The sequence below is a fragment of the Suricata suricatta genome, chromosome 9 (genome assembly GCF_006229205.1).
Source record: "Suricata suricatta isolate VVHF042 chromosome 9, meerkat_22Aug2017_6uvM2_HiC, whole genome shotgun sequence".
Taxonomy (NCBI): Eukaryota; Metazoa; Chordata; class Mammalia; order Carnivora; family Herpestidae; genus Suricata; species Suricata suricatta.
The window spans coordinates 76,479,512-76,485,511 of record NC_043708.1 but is presented as its reverse complement, the minus strand read 5'-3'; positions in this window follow the sequence as shown (position 1 = coordinate 76,485,511).

The following is a 6,000-nucleotide window of genomic DNA, read 5'->3' as shown; positions in this document are numbered from 1 at the left end:
CATCCTTCTTTACCTTCTCTACATCCTGACCTCTACAGACTGGATCAGATCAGCTCCTAGTGGAGCTTGGATAGTGGGAGGCATCAGCAGCTGATCAGAGGTGGAAAGAGAGAGATCAGAGTATTTATTGCTCAGCATCTCTTCCTGATGGACAGCAGATTGGCAAAGACTATATTTCTCCAACAAAGTTCATGGTTTTTTTGATCAGTCTACAGCTGCAGCTACCATCCTCCCTCCAGGTTCTTGGAAATACTCTATCTTCTTACTCCTTCAAGTTTAATAGTAATGCCACTTTGCCTCTGCTAGACCCAATATGCTTCACTATCTCTTGTTGGTTTCCCTGAATTCTGTCCATATTTGTTAAAATGGTCTTTTTGTTAAACTCTCTTCTGTCATTCCATTTAAGTATCATCTATTTCCTAAATAGTTCTTGAATCATTTGATGAGGAGAATGTGTTCTATACCTCTAGCAACAATAATTATCAGTTTCCTTCTATTATAGTACCATTACTCAAATACTTTGGTAAAAAGGGGGGCATTTTTTTGCTTAGTTTTTGATATCTGGCTCAATAAAAGATGACTAGATTCTCATATTTGCTTCTGCATTCACTCTGTTTTGGTATAGTACATAAAGAAAATCCAACCTTATATAGACATGTAGAAGGAAAGAGTAATAGAATAGTCTTTTCAGATAATTATGGTTATTCTTATTTGATAATACATCAAAACCTGACAATTGGAAATTACTTAAAAGTTAGTGGCAATATGGAATCTGAAACTCATAAGTTTTTTTCATATTCTCTTACATTAAAATTCCCTGGCATATCTTGCATTTCCAAGGATCTTTACTCATATGAAAGTGTGTAACATTATAAACTGGTCATTTGCAAAGTATCATTCCTCTGGGGCACCTGGGTGGCTTAGTCAGTTAAGCATCTAACTCTTGATTTTGATTCAAGTCATGATCTCATGGTTTATGAGTTTGAGCCCCATGTCAGACACTGCCCCAACAGCATGGAACCTGCTTGGGATTCTCTTCCTCCCTCTCTCTGCCTCAAAATAAAGTAAACTTAAAAATTTTCCCTTAAAAAAAAAGAAAATGCCATTTCACCATACATGCAGATCTTCCAAATGTTGACACATTTTATTGTACAAAGCAAAACATCACATTTAATTATATCACCACCAAGCTTATGAAAAAGTTTTCTGAAATACTAGAAAGCTTTTAAGCTCATTGTAGCTGCAAATAAAACTTTAACTTTTGAAATTAACAATTTAGTGAGTAATAATGAGTTATAGCGATTACAGAATGCATAACCAAAAATAACTGGTTAAAGCAATATAGAAATAATTGAGAACAAATTGAGTTAATTTCTAAAAACTCACATATATTTATACACTCAAACCACTACCTTGCAAAATTCTATTAAACACAAGAATTCACCACCATCCCAAATCTATTAGTCGTTAAATCAATAACAGTAGGAGAAGTCATGTGGCATCTGGAAAGCCTTAGTGTACATTCATGAGAGAATGACAGTGAAAAGGCAAATAACATTTAGTATTACTGTGAAAAAAAGCTTTGCCCTTGAAAATATTCTGAAAGGATCTCATAGACCCATAGGGGTCCCCGAACCACACTTTGAGAACAACTGCACACACATTTTGATAGGTAGAATTACTTTATCATTGCTTATGGGTTATAAATTTTGAAGTAGCTTGATTTCATTGGCTCAGCAAACTACATCTCGGCACTAAAATAAGGTTAGAAGTTAAAAACATAATTAATCTCAGGGGCAAGACTCTTTCACAAATATTTCATACCTCCAATTGTCTAGCAATTTCGTAAGCTCATATAATAAATGAGCATGAATAAGATTATGATTTTCCAAAGTTTTTAAGTCGAAGGACATATTTTCTTAAGATCAAAAATATCTACAAATATTCCACATAATAGATAATTCATTGAAAAAGGAAAAAGGCTCTTATGAAGACTGCATGTGATAATAAATGTAAACTGCCTAGCACAGTGATGGGCACATAGTAAAAGCTAATTAACAGTATATACCTCCCCTCTCCCAAGATGTCTTTCTCCAACCTAATGCCAACACAGAATTTGCCAAAATTTCCGGGTAAGAACTCAAACTCTGAATCAGTGCCATAAAAGGTCTTGAATGCAAACTTTCAAGAAATATAGATTTATTACAGAAAGGATTTGTAAATTTTTAGAAAGAATCAAGCTAAGTGAGGTTCTACCAAATAAGGCAGAGATCATGTGACCTTGGGTTGGCATCAAACCTCAGGATAATGTATATGTAACTGAGTGATAAATCTTAATTTTTTTTTTGCAAAGTCATTTGAGATCTTAGGAATTCAGTGTTTTCAGTATAATAGAATATTTGTGTCTATTGGTAGTTATCTCTTCCATCAATTACAACCCAAATGTATGGAGTATCTGTTTCTACAGATTGATGTCATTTAGTATGTAAAGGATATTAGAAAAGTAAGACATTCTTTCATCTATTTTCCAAGGGGCAGTAACAAACCAAATATGCTCTGAATTTATTATTTTTCAATTTGTATCTCTCAATGAACCCATCCTTACTGCCCTTGACATATTTAAAAAAAATTCTTAACACAATGAAATCAAAACATGCCATGCAAGTAATCAGCAAGACAAACAAACAATAAAACAAATATCAACCGATTCTCAAAACTAACATCACCTTTTAAAACAAACTTCCCTGTCTAAGCAAGGAGTTCCTTGGAGCATATGCTCCAGCAAATTGATGGATCTTGGCTATAAAATTAAAATGCCCAGAATCTGTTAAAACAATAAGGGAAACTGCCTCCATAAAGGATTATCTTCTATTTCAAATGGTGTGCATATCCTACACTGTATAGTATAAATCCATGGCAAGCAAGACTTGTGGTCTTTTGGATGACTTCAGGGTCAGAAACCTGAGTTGATGGCTTGGCCTAATCATTAGTGTAGTTGGCTCTCAAAAAATTTTTAATAAAAATTATTGTGACAATCTCATGAGTCCATAAAATAGTTAAGTGGCAAGGCATTTTAACCAAACTAATGGCATAGGGAAGAAAAAGAAACCTATCGTTGTGTTATATAGGATGTAAAGAGATTTTAACTGTGGGGTCCCTTCCAGAGAGTTTCTGTTTTGTTAAGAGGCAACACTATATATAAATCCCTCCCCACTAGAGCAGCACAGAGAGAAGGGAAAGCATTTAAGAGCAATGGTGTAGGTATATTTGCAGAAATGAAAGGATTTCAACACTTCTTGAAGTTCTATTATGTGTAAGAATGTATGTAATAACAAATGAGAAGTGAAAGAACTAACCTACAGAAATAGATGCAAACACTGAAGTTATCACACTGTAAACTATGAATTTTGAACAATTACAAAGATGGAGAATTCTATGTAATTGGTACATCAATTTTTTGAAAATTTGAAATTTTTTTTTAAATCATGGGGATGACTGGAACAACATAAGGAATAATGGAAAGTGGCCTAACAAGTGAGAATCAGGCAGTGATCTAGAGAAGGGAGACCAACGAGGAGCAGAACTCAGACCAGAAGCAAGACGTAGTCACCTCTCGTTACAGCTCCTAGTTAAGATTCCCATATACATTTTCTTAGGGGATTGGTCTACTGTGTATAAAAATTCTACAATTCAGGTTAATAAACTTAAAAAGAACTGTGATCCAACTATTCTGAGATCTGAATATATCTGTTATATATCTCCATATAACACGTCCAATTATTTCAGCCCAATCTTTCTCTTTAATGTGTACTTTGGGTGGTATTTTTCCCCCCGTTGCAAACTTCCTTCTCTCTAGGCAATGAAAGAATTGTTAAAGATAACTCCTATCAGAGAGTTTATGCAGTGTTTTGGGGGGAAGTCTTCCTTTGTTGCTACTTATATCTTAGTCATTGCTTTCAAGCTTTTTCGGTAGAACAAATTCTTCAGATCATTTTCTTCTTCCCTTGTTGCTTGATTTCTGGAAATTTTGCTTTTCTCTAACTCTCCGTGAAGAGTCAAGGTAGGCAAAAAGAGGATAAATCACAGAGTGTTCCCTTTGGCTTGCTTATTGACAGTTCGGTAGGCACACTGAAAAATTAAGATAAATTAGCCTAGGTTCTTATTTTTGTAAATTTTCATTATTAATATTGCATTTCTTTTCTTTCCATCCTACAAGTAAAAGTTGACTTAATAAATAATTGCTTTTATTCTTCGTCTGTATACCCTTGATTAGCTGTGGGTGTTTCTCTGCTTTGCTGCCTTCTGCACATGTTTTACTTTTCACCAGTAAAAGCTGAAAGTCAAACAACCTAAGTGGTACTTTGGCCTCAACCTCACTAGTGAATTTTTCATGATCTCTTTTTACTTATTGAAGAGCCTAAATTACAGTCAGCGGTGGCCTGCAACAGAAGGGTGGGGTTTAGAACAGCCTAGGAAACAAAGCCTGAGGCTGGTCTTCCAGGCTTTTTTTTCTCTGAGAAACTTATCCTACCTCCATACCATCAATTTTGCCTTATCCGTCTTCATTTCTCAAAGTGCATGCTCCTGACTTTGAACTTAAGAACTAAATTACACCAAACCTTTCAATTGGTGCACAGTCTCCCCCCCCCCCCCCCCCCGCCCTCGTTAGTCTCCCCCCTTGAGGTGGGAGCAGGCAAATTGAGAAAGTGCTAGACTTTCTATCGGCTGGTGATGAGAGACAATGAAAACAGCTTCAGTTCTCTCAAGAGTGCAATGTGTTCATGTCAAATGTAAACGAATGTAAAAATGTCTATCCAGAGACAAAAGCAAACACTTTGGGGATGATCTCCTTTCTGTTAGTGTAGATATGGAGGGCTGGACAGTAACTTGCTAGGCAAGGGTAACTTCTCCGCAGTTCTTTTCCTTTCAGAGTGTGACTAGCCAAGCGATTCTAGGCTCAGCTCTACAGAGCACTATGGATGTCACTTGGCAAATAAAATCATTCCCTAAAAACATTACCATGGCTAGATTTCTAAATTTAAAGAAAATATACACACTTCAATATGACCTGGGTTTCTGCTCTCTGGGTTTGTACCCTCTGCAGATTGGACCCATACAGGTTTTTTTTTCCCATCATGTTTAGATAGATCTTGAATTAAGTCATAAAAATTAAATTATAAAAATAAGTGTTCACTTTTATTATTTTTTTTAATGTTTGTTTATTTTAGAGAGAGACACAAACAGATTGGGAGCTGGGGTGGGGAGGGGAGAGGGGTTGGCAGAGAGAGAGGGAGAAACAGAATTCGAAGCAGGCTCCAGGCTTCAAGCTGCAGCACAGAGCCGGACAATGCACTTGAACTCATGAAACAAGAGATCATGACCTGAGCCGAAGTTGGATGCTTAACTGACTGAGCCACCCGGGTGCCCCAAAATATGTTCACTTTTAGAAGAGAGTTAGTCACTGGGGCTCTTAGAGAAGATCCCCCAATCTTTAGCTTTCTTCTACTCTTTTAAATATACCACCCGTGGAAGCATTGGCTTCATTTAATTTGGCTCCAAAACCTATCATGATTAACTGGAAAAGAAAAACTTATCTGGGTGAAATTACCTGGTGCTCATTGTGGGCATTGTGTGTGTTTGTGTGTTGTGTGTATGTATATCCATTCATTTGTATTTAATGAGCACCTGTGGTGAGACACCATAAGTAAGTCAATACATATTCTCCCATGTACTTTGAAGAATGTTTGGCATGTTTGTGAATAGGTAGGAGCAAAGGAGAAGGAAGGGCATGCTCAAAGCTTTTTAGCATGACCTGACATTTTTCTAGATAAAGCATGGAACACATGGCTTGTAGCTTCACAAAATTCTAGTTTCAAAGCTGATCCCTCTTAAAGGTGCTTGGATAACCTTTACAGACTCTGGTTACTCTAAACCAAACTTTTATTCTCTACCATACAGAGTAAATCCAGCTCCCTGTATGCTTTTGTCATTAACAAAAAC